Source organism: Epinephelus moara, chromosome 23, assembly GCF_006386435.1.
Source record: "Epinephelus moara isolate mb chromosome 23, YSFRI_EMoa_1.0, whole genome shotgun sequence".
NCBI lineage: Eukaryota > Metazoa > Chordata > Actinopteri > Perciformes > Serranidae > Epinephelus > Epinephelus moara.
In genome coordinates, this window is record NC_065528.1 from 20,288,917 (window position 1) to 20,306,618 (window position 17,702).

Genomic DNA, 17,702 nt, shown 5'->3' on the forward strand with positions numbered 1-17,702 from the left:
ATAAGCACTTATCCTCCTTTCAAGTTGAAACAAGTTCAACTTTTCTGGAATACAGTGCTTGTGAATGTCACTCCAAAGTTCCTACAGCCATTAAGGTTAAAGCAGAGCCGGGACCAGGGTGGAGAGTCAACAGCGTTCATATACTACCTTCAACAAACTGATATTAACCTCTACTACTATATGTCGACAGCAATGCAAGCCCTCATGCTCAAGACGCTGACATGTGGACCCACAGTCATGATAATACTGTAATACAACACATTACAATTGCATTCTTAAGCAACAAACTGTCAAAACATGGTTTGTGTCTGCAGTCTTTGCTATTGAAAGAATGGAGTGGTGGAGAAAATTCCCAAAAGGTTAGAGGAAGTGTCTGCCTGAACAGAGTCCCTGTAGGATGGATTACAAGCCGTGAAAAAAAACAGAGTTTACATGTTGGTTGTAGGTTACGTGGTACATATTGAAAGCTCTGAGGTATTGTCTGATACAGATGAAACGTGTGTGCACGCATGCATGCATACTTAAGCATGCGTGCCCATGCTTCTTTGCGATAGACAGGATGAAAACGGAATTAGGGACCTAATCCTTGGTGGACTTAAGGCGTCGGCGCGGGAGCAAATGAGAGAGAGAGGGGGGAAAAAATGCCCCAAGACCGTCTGCAATTTTCTCATCATTTCATGCATCTGAAACAAAACTAATTTACTGCTCGTCATGCTCGGCTTGGCACACACAAACATAAGAGCCAATATGCCACAGCGTGTCACCTGCCGCTGCATCAAAGAGAGCTGTTTATATATCAGACTCACGGCTCCATATGAATCATAGAGACCTGGGAGAAACGCTTAATATGGTCTTATCAAAAGGTGCAGTCTGGCAAAACCACTGATACGTTGGTGCCTTTCCACATCTCCCTGATTCCCATCTATAACAGCAACATCCCATGTCTTCTCCTCACTTTATATCCCGCCTCGTAGGTCATTCCAATGTCACAACAGTCGGGATTTTTTCGCCCAGCCCCACATGCAAACACGCGCAGATAAAGTTATGTGCTTGGCAGCTTAGAGTGAGGCAGAAAGATATGGGACGAGAGAGCTGGAGGCAGAAACAGTCAGCGAGAGAGAAGGATTGAGAAAAAAGATGAAAGGAAGCATGAGAGAAGGCTGGAGGGAGAAAATAAAAGTGGGGAGACTGTGATATAGTAGCATGTACATGTATTGGGCCCCATTATAAAGGCACGTGACAGCTTAATAGGACTCTGGCTGCCAAGATGAAAAAAGAAGTAAGAGGTTCTGAACAGCAGGATGTGCGCACACACACGCATGCACACAAATGCATTTATACATCTCTGTAGGCGTCACACATATGCTGAGTAAACTATTCAGAGGAGAACAAAGGTGCTCATTAAATTGGATGCTGTGACGCGTATTGATTTCTGCCCACAGAACTCACAACGCCTATTGTTTGGAGATCCTCACTTCAAATCTCTGCTGTCATTGCGGTAGCAAACATCAATATGCAGCTCTGCGGTGCATTACCAAAGGGTTAATTACATACTTGTAAGCAATTACTTTTTTAATGTAGCATTGAATCATCCCCCCGAAATTGGAATTTACATCAGAACCATCAAGTGATACCATCTTTCTAATGAAATGCCAACTGAAACATAATAGACTTTGAATTTTGCACTGCACGCCAAGTTTGAAATCTACAAGGTCAAGTCCACACAGACAAGATAACAAAGACAGGTTTTATGTGGCAAGTAAAGGTCTAAAAATTCAATTTAAAATTTAACTCCAGTTATGCAATCAAGTGTTGACATTCTCAAGCTAAACAAATCAACACACTTTACATTAAATTGTAAAATCCAAAGAGAAGTAGCACCAATGAAATACTATATATTCAATGCAGCCATTGTTAAAGAATCATGTGTCTAACTGTCCTGAAATATGGGAGACAGATTATGGTGTGTGAAGAACAGTTGGTGACACGGAAATACAATTTGCAATCTTCTCTGTGGTGTTTGGTGGCATGGGGGGGGGGGGGGGTTCTAATTGGACACTGGCCTGCGTCTGGTAGTCCTGTCACAGCCCGGAGGGGTTTAAGCGTGTCTGTGTGTGTGTGCATGCGAAAGAGTGAGTGAGGGAGGAAAAGAGGGAGACATCAAGTGGGAAAGCGAGCAACAGAAAGAGAATGAGAACAAACAGAGAGCTCCATTCAGGTCCAATCCACAGACGCATCATTCAGTCTGACATGACGATACATCTATGTGACCAGAGTATTCATATAGGGCCTCACCAGGCCAGTCACAGATGCATCATTCACACCCACACACAAACACACTTCTGCTGAGTCTTGCCTACACTGCTACCAGGCATTTATATCACTATGGAGAATCTCTCTAAGATTCCCCATTCATATTCATTCACAGCTTCCCCCTTGACACGAACACATTGCAAAGATTTTCTATGGAGCTTATTCTTGTAAGCGCACCGCCCCCAAAATGTAATGAATGTCTTTACTGCCAAGGTTGGAGTGAGAGTTTATCCATTAGCAAGCCATAATATTGACAGGGCCGTGCTCTCCAGGTCCAAACTCTAGCCTTGTAGCCGTAACACTGGCCGACAGACAGGGGGTAGTATGTCAATGTGAGGTGCTTACAGGCCGATAAAGGCTGCTGTTCCAATTCCTATAGGCAGGCGTTGATGGACAGCACATGGGGAGAGAGGGAGGGAGAGAGACTGAATAGTGCCAAGTGCTCTTGCAGCCTTTAAGAGTTTAAAACTAAGCTAGAATTTGGTGAAAGGACAAGGGGGCAAGACACAAATGAGATAGGATTATCAAACTGCTCAGGGACTAAATGTCTTTCCCTTGAGACCTTGACAGCAGCAGAACACATGCGCTCGTATACACATCCTCCAAGAGGACAAACACACAAATTGGAACATTCAGAACTGAGTCGAGATACACAGACAGACACACTCTATGTTGCTAGCATGCCAGCCACAGTCATGCTGACACAGACAAGCAGGGGGACTTCAATCTGCAGTAGAAACACTTTGCCCTGTGAGTGACCTCCTCTCCTTTTGTTCACAATTGCAAGCTGCACACAGTTGAACAACAACTAAAAAAACACATATCAGCCAGCAGAATCTAATGTTTGTTTGAGAAATTTGTTTTCAGCTGTCCATCAGAGAACCATCAGTAACGTGGGTGCCAATGCAGAGCCAACGCAGAAAAAAAATGAAATCCAATAATACCCGAAGCACATCCAAACATGCATAAATGCTACAAATCATCTTGCATGGAAGAATGGTTTTATAATTTCCCAAGTAAAATTTGTTACACGTTACTAAACATGTGTATCTCCTCATTAATTATCCAATAAACACACCACACACACTGTTACCGTGCAGTTAAACAACATCTAAATTGATGTCAACTAACACAAAGCATGGGATCAATCTACCCACTCTACCAGCCTGTGCAGCCACACTGCCCCTCATGGTTTTTCCAGGATACAGCCTCGTCCCTTCAGCCACGCTCTGTTGAGTGATTGAGCACTAAACACAAGTATGTAATCCTTTCGTTTGAATCGTTAGAATGCAAAAATAACCCACGCAACTCAATGTGTATCATCACAGTGCTTAAGAGATATCTGTGCAACAGCAGTAACACAATGGTGCGCATCTAGAGTTAAGTCAAAGAGCGTTTGGAGGGGCGACACTGAATTGATGCATTGAGTGTGGAGTGCAGGTGGATGGAGGGAGAAACCGGCAGAGGGGCTCAGAGTACTCAGTGTGACTGCTGTACTAGGGCTCTGCATTTTGCATATAGGCTGGAGCAGCTGTTTTCTGTGCATGAGGTGCAAGAGACGGGGGAGCAATGGAGCACGAGCGAGACAAAGTAGGTCCCTGACTCCAAAAGTCGCAACTGCACTAAGGAACCCACATCACACTATAGACTCCAGCTCCAAGAGCCCACACTGGTACTTCCCCTGCTTGAATGTCTAGAAATCAGCTCAAGCTCCAACAAATGTTCCCATTCAAGGATAAATGACACTGATTCCAGGAAATGACACACATACACGCTGTGCCAAGAGGGATGATCAACCTTGTGTACAACTACGCAAAACCAAAGTGTTGACAACAAAGAAAGATACTGTTTACAGAACAAATGCATCGTTTAAAGACAGCCCTGACCGTAACATAATCATTCAGCATTGAGGAAAAATTACTCATCATTGCTCATCACCACGTCTCTTGGCTTCGTTTATGTGGTATGACTCCAACACAGGGAAATATGTGGAGCAATCAAGAGGAAGGAGTTGTCTATCCAAATACCTCAAAAGCATCTGAAAAAAAATCAAACTCATCAAGTTTGTTTAATAGTAATTTGGCAGTGCTGTAATAAATCTAGTGAATGAATCATTTAAATATGCTCTCAGATTGTCACAACATTTAAAGACCACCACACCAGGGTTCATAATCTACTCAAGAAGAGAGACTTGATTTGGACTATACAGACACAAACATAAAATATCACACTCATGTGGCTCTTATGTCCTCTTTACTACTGCATCAAAGCAAAATCATTTTAAAATGTTTCTCAAAAATCTGGAAATAACAAGTTTAACCTTAAATTACACACAGCATGTGACCCTGAGGGATACCATAGTAATAATAAAATCCCATGACTTAAGATAAAGTCACATTAGACTCATACCACAGAGAGCAAATCCCTGTAGAGATATTACAGTACAGTGTTTTCTGTTAACTTGAGCGTCTCTAAAGTCAAGCCCTTCCCGAAGCGCTCAGTCTGAGCCACATCGGTCAAGTTCAAAAGCTCCGAGAGGAGACTCGCGTATCAGCGATCCTGGAAGCCACACGGGTAGAAATGCGCCTGTTAAGTTTAATTTTGCATCACGCAGCGTGCGATTTCCACGATTTACAAAGCGCATTCGAAACAGCCACTCTATAAATAAATAAATCTGCGGCTACAATGTGAGCTCTACAAAAATATAGTCGTGCAGAGATGTTTAAAAGGCAGAAATACGACATAATAATTCACAGGGATTGTAAAAATTCTGATACTGTAAAGAACCCGTTTGGAAAGGTACCATGCTTGAATAGTTACAGGCTGCAAAAATCTTCCCATGTGGATCCCTAAAGATGCAGGACATGCTCCAAAACGGCATGGATTAAATAACTTTTATAAAGCAACCACACTGTGTGCACAATTCTAACTCATGTTCCCATCAACCCTGTCAGGAAATTATAGTTGCTAAGCATCCTCCTGACAAAACCATGTGTGGCAGAGTATCAGATCATTTTGTCCATTTCCACGACTCACAGCGGAGACACCACTAAAATCCCAATTGCAGTCCATGAGTCTACACGCCGCTAAATGCTAGTCACTGGGTTTATCCCCGAAGGCACTGCGTAAATCCGACGCGGAATCCCCTACAAATATTTCAGTTATTTAACCTTCAGAGTTTAACGTTGCAAGAGGAACAAGCACAATTTGGGCACGCAGCTCTCTCTCTGGCTTACAGTGGATGAAGGGCATGAATGATCTGAGGCGCCAAACGGAGGGAATCCAGTCAATATGGGGTCCCAAGTTGAGAGAAATAGCAGGTCGTTAAAATGTTTTGCAATTCTCCCCGGGGCTGGTTGTACGATCCAAATGTGCAGGTTCGGTATGAAACCCACCCGCCCGACCGCCGGAGTGCGCAGAGCGGGCATGGCGCAGCTAGAACAGGTGCAACACGCCTCCCGTCACCTGGCTGGTGCAGTGGCAACCTCACGCCCAAAACCTGGCTATAATAGCACCAAAGCACCCTAAAAACAGTCCTGGCTGTGGGGACTAACGCCGTGACAAGCTTCGTTCCTTACCTGTAATCTATGCAGATATCACTTCACAGCCGCAGCCGCATCGACACTGCGGATAAGAGGCACGTCCAGAGCAATCCCCAACTCCTTTTACTCCCCCCAAAAAATGAGAAACGCTTAGAATAATGTTATATCCTGATCACACGGCTTGTCCACTTTAAATCCCCGGTGGAGGTGTAGTTAGAAGGCGATTCCTGCACAGGAAAAAGAAATAGCAGCAGACTTCCAGCAGCATCCCCGATCAGCAGGACCTGACGCCGCTCTGAGCGCTCTGAGACCCGGGAGCTGCACCTCCCATTCCCCGGCGAGGACGCACTTTGTATGCCGTTGGAAAAGCCGCTGCGCCGTATGGGATACCGCAGGAGGCTGTGCTTGTGTGCGTGTGTGTGCGTGTATATGTGTGAGTGTGTGCGTGCAGAGAGCGTGTGTGTATAGATGTGACTCAGTGCGGTGCTCCTGCTCAACTGAGGTGCTGAGGGTGCTGCAGCGGAGTGCGAAAGGGAGAGAGGGAGTGCGGGAGCGACGGAGAGAGAGTGCGCTGCCTCGGAGTTTGCAGCTTCGCAGCGGATCTTGAGGCTCGGGAGGGACTGAGTACTAGATGGCGCTTCGCCCGTTGCAAAAGGAGACTGTTTGTTTTGTTTTTTTCCCAAGGATCCTGCCTCGCCCGCAGTAACATCTCGGGTCTGGAGGGGGCTGCGTTTGGGTTACATTTTTAAGTCCCTGGCAACTCCCCTAAAGAGGCTTAGTGCGCATTAATGAGCACCATTCAAAACAACAAATATATTACCATAATCACGTTTATGATCTAATTTCCTTTACAGGCAGTGACAAAGTGCCAGCTGAAGTGAGACAATTCCACTAGTGTCCAATGCAGTTTCACGTTTATGTGCCAGCCCCTTAAAACAATCACTTTACAGAAGTTAATTCTCAAATTTATCAGCTCCACCCTTTGATGGATATTTTTCACCCAGGAAAACAAGAATATGACAGCTATGAGCTTAAATAGAGCTTATGCTTTGTTAAAATAGAGGTTTATGTAATGCATTCATCCCGTTGAGAATGGGATTTGGCAATGCCAAAGGGGACTTTACACAAATACGCTACAATACCGGGGTGAAATGATCAGATCATCGGATTTGAATATCTAATCGCAGGATCATTTAAAGATGGAGATTAGGCAACACAGCAACATAATTACGACACTTGCATAGTTGTAGGGGATTAAAATCTGCATTTTTGTTCTTTGATGATCTTTTAACATGCTCCAGGAGTGTATCCTCCCCCCATACATTTGAAGCAATTAATATTCTAAAGGCCTAATTATGTAATCGTGTCTTTAGCGAAATAAGCGGTGTGGGGGTACAGGAATAATACATTTTTATATATAAAACAGCCTGCTAAGCCTGCTCCTTATCTTCATGTGAAGACAATTCAAAACAGATCCATACGCATCCACTAAATGTTGCACACAATATGGTTTCAATGTTGAGGTTTCTTTCATTTGCATCTCATAACTTTGAAATTAATCTTTGCTGGCTTGTTTTAGTGTTTCAAATAGTCAATGACAGGATGGAGGGTTTGGGGATCTGGCAATGAGCTCAATTAAAACAACTGGGGGGAAAACTTTATGAAACAGATTTGCATGCACCCCCTGATCATTTATCCTATATCACTCACTGTGTGCGCTCGGAGGGGTCTTCTAGGGGGGCATCCGTGCCTGCTGCAGCATCCTCTCCCTCCTTCTCTCCATCCCTCCCTCCCTCCCTGATCTCACTTCCAGAGGGGCTTCCTCGCTTTGAAACACTGCATCAGAGCCCCACCTACAGGCCAAAGAAACTTTACAGCTACTGACACTGACACATACAAACGGTGACAAACTGCTCCACTGGCCCTGCTGTGCTCTCTGTGACCATCCATGTACACAAGTCACTGTAACCTTTCCTTAGATTTAAACAAAACGTTTTAAACCTACAAGGACAGATACACACCCCGATATGATACAAAACAAACAACACAGACACACCAAGCCAGCCAAGAGCTACAAGGAGCTGCTGCCCCATGAATCAGTCAAGCTTGTCACATAAGATGCACTGTAAAGTTACACACACAAAATGGAGGCCTACTGTAATGTCCCAATGAACCAGAGTACGTCATCAAACAAATTAGGCTAATGTATATAAATATAGGTCACTATGTAGGCCCGTTGCTCTCTTGGGAGGTTAAAGGCTGAAAGAGGAAGTTTCAACATATGTGCAACTATCTTACATGCTACAACGAACAGCAAGACAGCTAACACTAGCATTAGCATAGCTAGTTCGTATCATAGCACGTAAGCTTGCTGTAGCCAAAATGGCGGCGGTAACCGGTAACTGAAAGAACCCGAAAACAGCCACTAACAACACTTAAAACGTTACTTACCTCCAGTATTTTCCACCGCTCTCTATCAAAAAAGTAAACTTTAACGTTCATATGCATCTTGCCACCAATTTAAACTCGAGGTAAGAAGTTAAAGTACCTAAAATTAAAGCAACGTAGTGATTGTAAACATGGTGTAAAGCCTAATAGTACCAATTAACGCCAGCTGGGTGTCACGTGACTGTACTCTCTGCCCACCTGTGAGTCCATTTTGTGTTACTGACAAAAAAAGAAAATCCACAAAATACACAGCATTGTTTTTGAATGGTGACAACATATTTGACAAGAAATATAATACTAGACGTATTTGTAAAAATTAAAATAAAAAGAAAATCACCCACAGAGGGAAATTTTACTGGGTCTCACATTTGAACGAGATTAACAGGCAAAAAAAATTACCTTATAAATATTGTACTCCTAACAATTTTGCATAAACCCTATCCAGTGATATCTATAATTTACAGATATGTGGATGAAAACCTTTACTGACATCCTGATGAACTGTGATTCATTAATTCTTTCAGAGTAGAATAACAATGACATTTTAGTCTGATTTAATTTTTCATGTTTTTAGTACTACTACTATCACTCATTGTTTCAGTTTTACGCTAAAGGATATAATCTGTTACTATGGTGATATGAGCAACAAGTCTGAACTATGTTGTTACTTTTTATTTCATTAGAGAAATTCTTTACTCATAAACAGAAGTTCTTAAGTTCACAACCCTCTTTCCATCTTTTTTTAATTGAATAATAATTAATATTGAACTTTCTTGCTCTTTTGAACAATTAAAAAAGTAACCTGTTACTTTTTTAATTGTTCAAAAGAGCAAGAATATTACAATTAAATATTTGATGAAACCCCCTGATGTGAAATGAACTGCTTTTTTTGTTTGTTGCTGTTGTTTTTCCTAATCTCCATTATTACTTTATTTATTATAAGAATTCTGAACATATATATAATATTATAATTATTTACTTTAAGTTTTTTTTTCACCTTTCATTGCAATTTGTTTTAAGCTCTCATGTATTGTGTTTTTTTTATACCTGATATTTTTTGTACATTGTATTGTTGCATTAAGTTTTTAAAATAAAAAAATAAATCCACAGTGTGAAATGATAGTGAAGTCACATGTGATCACATTGTAGATTAAAGCTTTTATGATCTGTGGGAGAACACTTTATACAAATAGACCTAATAAAAATATATAAATTAGCCTGCAGACGTGACTCTCTAACTTACTTTGCCTTAAGGTGTCTTAAAGTCACACTGTACGCACTATCATATATTCTGTCTCTGTTCTGAAGCTTCATTGAAGCTGTGATGCTACAGCTTCAGGGCTGTAAACACCTATTTAACATCAGGGGGAGCATTTCATTGACACTTTTTACAACCCAGCTCTCCAGGGGGATCTGGGGGAATTCCCTTCTGGATTAATTGTTAGAAATGTGATAGCAAAACTGACCATTTCAGAGCATTCTGACACAAAAATCTTTGATTAATGGTTCTCAGTGTTTAACTGAGTGTCATTTTAGGGAGCCAGCATAGGATAAAAGACTGCACAGAAAAAGTGCACACTCTATGATTTTTTATAACTTTTTTAATGATATACAATGATATTTAATGAGCTTTTTTATAATGTACTATACTTTGACTTTTTATGACATCAGTGGCTCCCAACTGGTGTGTCGTTGTCCAAAAGTGGATTGCAGGCCCATTCTGAACGGACCAAGTGACTCGCAAAAGTGTTAAGTTTGTATAAAACACACTTTATTTTTAAGCACAGTAAATTTCCAGCACAGAGCTTTTATTTTGAAGTGCTGTTTTCTGCTGTAGAATGAGTGACTAACAGAAAGTTACTTGACAGAGACAGCAATCTAGCTCAATGACATGGCCAAACAGTTATTAAACTGTGTAGACCTTGAGCTAATGACTAAGGAGAAATTTACACCCCGTGGCTGTACTAGTTGGGAACCACTCTCCTACGTAACACTCATCTTGCATTCTAATTCTCCACTTTTTAATACATATCACAGTCATGAAACTGAGTGACAGTAAAGTGTTTGACATTGATTGTAACATCCTACAGCAGTCAAGCAACAGCTTCTTCTGGGATACTGCAGTAAACTATAATACTACAACCAGTTATAATGATAATGACAATTTGTTATGTTTATTTATGACTATGATTACATTTGCCAGTGATTATTTTGGACAGCGGTGTGTGAATGCCTTTCATTTGCATAGCAAATTTCCCCCAATATATGTTATAATTACTGCCTAGGGTGTGACATGAAATTGAGATAATAGGTCTTGTGTATACAGATTTCCCTAAAATTCAGCCTGACATATGCTATCTTTGGAAACTTTGGGACATCTAATAGTATTTTAAATAGAATTCTGAGCATTTGAAATGCCTAGCCAGTCCAGATGATGATGTAAATGTGGACCCACTGGTGGGACTGGAAGGATGTTCTGTTGCGTGACAGGGTAAGGTAACAATTTGATAATAAAACAAAGGACTAAACACATGAAAACAAACAAAGGTTTTAAGGTCTGACAGTTCAATGTCACCTCTAAAGAAGACTGACCCCTTGTAAATCAATTCACACAATAAGTCAACAATGGCTGTGCGTTTGGGGGTGGTCACTATTTGCCCAAATCGCGATGTGACAGGCCATTGATTTCAGTATGTGACCGATCTGTATTCATTTATTATACTTTGATCCTTGTGACAGACTCTGAGGGTATCTCTGAGAGTCATTTGAAGGATGAAAATGCATAGATACCAACAATCCTATTGGCTTTATTTAATTATTCAACACAAGCACAGAGCTAAATCAACAGTCTGTGGATCTTAATATCAGATAGCTTTCAGAGCACAGCAAATCAATAGTGCTGCAATCTACAGTGACAACAGTCATTCCACGAGGGGTCAGGATCGCATGACCTTATGAAATTAATGTTGAGGTCACTGGTCCATGTGTTGATCGTCAAACATGCTTGGACCACATGATAATGGGGTCTATATAATTATGTTTTATCATAGGAGTTCAGTGCTATCTGTGTGCTGCATGAGCATAAATTAATTCAAGGACAAACAGGTTTTTCTTGACAGCTTGAACACACAAGATTTTTCCGTTTCTCTTGGTGAAAACATACTGATCAGATGAGCAGAAAATTTACATGCATGTCAAGCATGGCATTAAAGGAAAATATTCAAATGCCCATTGTTCTCTCTGACAAAACAACTTAGAAGAATATCAGTGCCAGTGACCCTTTAGGTAAGGTAAGCTTTATGGTCGTTCAAGTCCATACACATAAGCGGTGCTCAGCAGATTGAGCTGTTAGTGTTGGCAACATAATATAACCACAAGATCCATTAGTAACTCTTCTATAGGGTTTTCAGTCATACGGCACGATTTTCCTCAGCAGATGGAGTCGCCCAGTTGTCATGGAACTGTAAATGGTAAAGTGTCAATGTTTGCTGAGTATATCACAGAATTCTCGTCCATGTTGACTGAGGGTTGAGATTAAAAGTTCATGCTTTATCTTGAAAACAGCAGTTGGCGGAACAATCTTACCACAACATCCATTAGTGGCTGCTTTGGAGCTTTCATTAGTACCACAAGATCTTCTTCAGCAGATCAGGTTTGACCAGCTGTGGAAATGTTCATGTTCAAATTTCAGTTTTTCTGAACATTTGATCCATGTTCTTTTAAATGTTTGGATTGAAATTTCACTGTAGTTATTCCTGATGTTTGGGGCACATGTTTAGGACAAAATGAAAGCATAGTTTTAGACTTTAGCCTGTACATTAAAGGGATACTCTACTGGATTTTCAACCAGCTTTGTATCATCTTGAATTTTCGCTAGCTATAGGGCTGTTACTCAAACTACAGATTATAATTCTGCATTTCCGTATGCACTACCATGAATGGATGGATAGATCGATAGACAGATAGATATATAGATAGACAGATAGATAGAATATAATTTTAGTGCACTGTTTGGCTGTAATACAAGAATCTTTGAAGAGGAAGTAGGTGCCATACTGTTTCCTGTACTGTAAAACAGAAACAGAAAAAACTGAGATAAAACAGTAAAACTAAGCAGTGCTGATAAAAATGAACCAAAATTCTATTATTGTATGTTTTCGCTTACCATTTAATTGTAATCCAAGACCATTTGTTACCCACCGGCCACCATATTGTTTCCTGTGGAAAAACCATAGACTGTAAAAATGAACGTAGCTACCATGACATCACCTATTGGTCTGTGGACTCCTGTTTTGAAGCCTTGAGTTTTGCATTTTGTCCATCACCATCTTGGTTTAAATGTGTAAATGAACTGTAATAAACTTCCCTCCATTTTGCCAGCGCCACGATCTCCCTGCTCATCTACCAGCTCAAATTTTCACTGGTTCTGCGGTTGTTACTCACACTACTGATTGTAATTCTGCATTTTTATATGCCTGCCACCATGGCTGGATAGATGGAAAGCCAGATAGAACTCCAATCAAATGGTAAAACTAAGCAGTGCTGATCAAATACAAACTGAGATTCTGTTACTGTACTGCATAGTTTAGTGCACTGTTTGGCTGGTATACAAGAATCTTTGAACAACAAGCAGGTGCCATACTGTTTCCTGTACTGTAAAAACAGAGACTGAGAAAAGTAAGATAAAATGGTCAAACCAAGCAGTGGTGATAAAAATGAACCAGAATTCTATTACTGTATGTTTTAGCTTACCATTTAACTGTAATCCGAGATCATTTGTCACCCGCCAGCCGCCATATTGTTTCCGGTGGAAAAACATAGACTGTCAAAATAATGGACATAGCTACTTTGACATCACCTATTCGTTTATGGACTCCCATTTTGAAGCCTCAAGTTTGGCATTTGGCCGTCGCCATCTTGGTTTTTTGTAGCCATGTGTGATAATCTGGATCTGACTGAGAAGCCAAGGAAATAAATGTTAACAGGTGAGTTATATAAAAAAAATCCACCCATACAGTTGTCATGAAGGGTGGAATTAGCCATACAGACCAATACTGTTTTTTGTACCACGCTGTAAACATATTTATTTCTGCTGTAAAGGCGGGGTCTATGGGGATTGACTCACTTCTGGAGCCAACCCCAAATGGACATTCAAAAAACTGCGGTTTTGGCGCTTTCTTGTTGGCTTCATTTTTTAGCCCAGTAGCTTGCCATTTTGGAAAAACAGACAAGTTCACATTCTGTCACCCACCAGTGGCAGCATTTATTGGTCTGGAGCAGTGTCGTGCATTCTGGTAGTTGTAGGTTTTCTACCTCTTGAGCAAAAGCAATTGCTTCCCAAGTAACAGTCCATTTTCTCTGTCTTTGTGGACATATAGTGCCAATTTCAAAACTATTTACGTCTTTCTACTGCATAGACAGCCTAGTTTTATGAAGAGACCATCTATACAGCAGTCAAATGCTTCATAGGTTTAATCCCAGTTGTATACTGACAAACGGCAACAGGAACTGATGTTATTGTTACACAGGTCTTAAAGTATAAATTTGAATGTTGTTATATTAAGAGTTCAGTAAATCTGACTCTGCTGTGTGAAAGCCTGCGTCTGTGAGGGCAGGGGAAGAGAAGAGGATGCAAGCTCGGTGCTCGGCTCTTTATTAAAATGCACTGACCAATCTGACTTCCCCATTTGTCTTGCAAATGAGATGATGACTTATGGAGGCAACATGAATAGCTTTGATGAAGCCTCCTTTTTAATGCAGTCAAGTGGGTTGGAGGGAGGTGCGCGTGTGTATCTGTGTGTCTGTGTGGATCCTGTTGCCAGCTGGCACAGTGTTATTTCAGCAGCTCTCCTCATCTTGCCGAAAACTGTGTGTGTGTGTGTGTGTGTGTGTGTGTGTGTGTGTGTGTGTGTGTGTGTGTGCATGTGTGTGGCTCCACATAAGCCTGCATTGCGTCCCTGTGTCCTTTTGAATTAACTCAGTGAACCCCTTTAAACACAGCTGTACATGGTTTATCTTAAGCCTATGGGGATACAGCGATCACCCCACAGTGGTTCACTGTTCCCGGGGGTCTTCCCCTTTCCCCCCACAGGCCCCAAAACACACACCCTACACACACACTGTATCAACCAAATAATAGACATTCATCACACATCTGTCACTGTATATCCCTCAATGCGGCAGGCTGCTAAATCACGTATACAGAGCGTGCATATATCCGCTTTATGGTCAATTTACAAGTCATTTCTATCCCTGGGATGATAATATTTATGAGCTGCCAATGGTGATGCTGGATTTAGTGTGTCCATCTTCATAAAAGTGTATGCCCATTCCTCTCACTCTCTCACAGGCTTAATTCCTCCTGGTTTAAATCACACTGAAACACTGGATATGTCAGCCTCATCCATGATATCTCATTTTCGTAGAAAATCTATTAGCGTGTCGCTGAGCTAATGAAGTTTTATGTGCTGTATGGACACAATGAATGACACTCTGATATCTCATTGATTTGGATTGTAAATAGGTTTTCAATTTTCTGTCTGTTTCGTGAGCCACTGGATAGTAAATTATATTGAAGCTGACATTTCTGTGGATCTTGTGTGCGTGTGTGCATGGGCGGGTGCGTGGGAGTGGATGGACGGGCGAGTTGAATGTGTCACTCAGTCATATAATTAAGTTAGTTAGCATATTGATGACTTACTGCTTTTCGTGTAAATGTGTGTTTCGGTTTTTATTCCATCTTGTCGTGTGTGTGTTTATTCATCCATGTATCATCTCCATCAGCCTCCCCATCAGGATGGCAGCTGCCTGTCTGTCTGTCCACATAGCTGTGTGTGTGTGTATGTGTGTGTGTCTGTACCAACACTCGAGGGCCAGGTGAGTCAGTGTTTTGCCAGCCATCTCTCCAGAGATCCAAGCTCATGTCCATGGAGATCAAGACCAAGCCTCCCCCACTGTGCCTCTTTCTGTCCCCCCAGAATTAAACTCTTGGGGTGGGCACTGCAGATGGTCAGGGGGGTGGAAACTGGGGACACATATTATACATGCAAAGAGTCAAAGCAACCAAAAAAGTGATCAAATGTAATCAGGCTCAAAGGGAGCACACAGTTCCTCCTTTATCATCCCTTTCCACTATAGTCCAGTATCCCTTTTTTGTCCACTGCCAACGTCCGGTGCCAACGTCAGGTGCCAATACAGGAAACTGAAACTAAAGATTTGGAGGTTGTGATGGTGGATGGCTTAGAAGGACTCATGACTTGTATGCAGCAGACAGGAGTGTTAATACAGACAAACAATTTTTATATCACTGTAAATTTAAGTGGAGACACTAAAGTTAGAAATAGTGTTTTCATGCATTGGTCAGTTTGGAGATACATGGAAAGAAAATGCCCAAAATACACATCTAGATGTTTATTTTAGTTTAGATTTCTCTTCTGGAGGTGTGTGCAAAACTGAATATTTAAATAGATACTGCACAATTTCCACATTTTAATATATTTATATATATTATAGAAAAGTTGTAATAAAAAGCACCGTTATGTAAGTAATCAAGTAGCGATGGTTTCATGGTTATATCTTTTACTTAAATTCTTTGCTCTCCACCTGTAATGCTGTATTTTCTCAAAATAAGTTTTGTTCTCATACTCTGAGCCAGAAATTTTAACTTCAGAAACACGTACACGCATCAAACTTTCCAGCTCTATTTCTATCTGTATTCTGAAGATTTCTACACAGCAGTTTGTTCATGAATCATTCAAAGATTGTGTAAAATTTTATTTTTAAAAACATGGTTTAAAATTTATTTGTTTATTTATTTACTTATTTATTCTTGGCTGTTGCCAGTATTTTCTGACTTTGGGACTTATAAAAAGAGATATTCAAAATTCTGTCTTTACTATGTCAACAAAATGAAAAAAGAATTTTGTTCCCTGAAGAATTTTGTATCCAATGTTCAGATTTATGTTCTGGATGAGTTGAAATTTTTACTTAATTCACCTGTGGTGTCTTATTTTTGTTTATAGGTCTTTGGAATTAAATCCATACACCAAACTTTCCAGTTTTATCCCTATCTGTATTCAGAAATTTTTTTCAGAGTGGTTTGTTCATAAATCATTCATAGCCTGATTATATAATATATTTTTTCATTAGCTGTTGACAGTATTTTCAGATTTTTATGGAGACATATTCAAAATGTCTTCTGTAAAAACATTTGTCTCTTAATATATCAGCAAAGAGAAACAAAAATTTTAAATTTCAACCTGGCTTTATCCAATGTTAACTGCTCTGTTCTGAAGATATATGCAAAATAGCGCAAATTTAATGAGACAGTGCGTCATTTGAATATTCAAACATAACATTTCAGAAAAACTTGTAATACAAATAAATATTCTACTAATGTAAGTAATCAGCTCGTGAAGTTTCATGGTGATATCTAATAGTTAAAGGTTTCCCCTATTCAGCTGTAGTATCTCCCTTTGAATAAACAGTATTTTCCTTTGCTTGAAATAAATGGTAAAATGTTGCTGTGCTCCGCTTTGTGCTGGTATTGTCAACTGGAGGTTCAATGTAATTAAACAAAAAAGACAAAGCTGGCAGAGGTTAATAAAAATAAGGTGAAACTGTGCTAAATAATGTGTGAAATCATTAATATGATAGGCTGAACAACCTGTCAGAGAGCTCCCTGTTGCTGGTTGCCTCCGCTGCAAATTCAGCATGTTCAAAATGTCCAAACAGCCACTGATAAGGTCAGACTAAAGCCAATGGCAGCAGACGAACTGCAAAAACTACAGGCGATGGTCAGCCACAGCGGCACCTGGGCAGCCCACTGTTGGCTTGGTGTGTCACGGCCCCATGTCGCCAACAAAATGATAACAGTGTCTTCATCTCTTTCACAGAGCAAGGCAGACTGATAAGGACCAAGCCAGACTGTCCAGTGTGTGGGGGCACTTGTATTTCACTCATCAATCCGCTCTCTTTTTGTCACACATACACACACAAACACACTGACGGCTCTGAGAATCCATCGCTGTAGTCTGTGGATATAATCTATTGACAGTATCTTTCACCAACTTGACCAGGAGCTTTCAGCACAATATCAACTGGCACCGTTCCACATTACACTATCACTATTACTCTTTCCACTTCCCCTTTGGAATGCATCCATTATGTGTTCATATCCTCTCTCCGTAATAGCTTTATTTTGTAGGTCAATGTCTTCAGATATCCTTGTCTTGTGATATCTATCTGTCCTGATATTCTCGGCTTAACTGCATCAGTATTTCTAAGGATGTTTTCGTGCATGTAATGAATTTATTTTGGGTCTTCTTGTGACCTGCAGTAAACCCATCTTCAAAAAGCGGATATAGCCTTCTGCACAAACTACAGTCTGCATACACAAAC

General features: G+C 40.8%; 1 protein-coding gene across 3 annotated transcripts in view; it reads right to left on the reverse strand.

Moving 5' to 3' along the window:
• The window catches only part of plxna4 (plexin A4), a 317,597-nt gene extending 309,163 nt beyond the window's left edge, over positions 1 to 8,434 (reverse strand). For 2 of the 3 annotated variants that reach the window (XM_050036453.1, XM_050036455.1), the window contains exon 1: positions 5,892 to 6,500. The gene's annotated coding sequence lies outside the window, so the exon portion shown is untranslated. Of the gene's footprint in view, positions 1 to 5,891; positions 6,501 to 8,306 lie in introns of those variants that run through there. The other variant, XM_050036454.1, reaches the window with a different exon arrangement.
• Between the last annotated feature and the right edge of the window lie 9,268 nt (positions 8,435 to 17,702).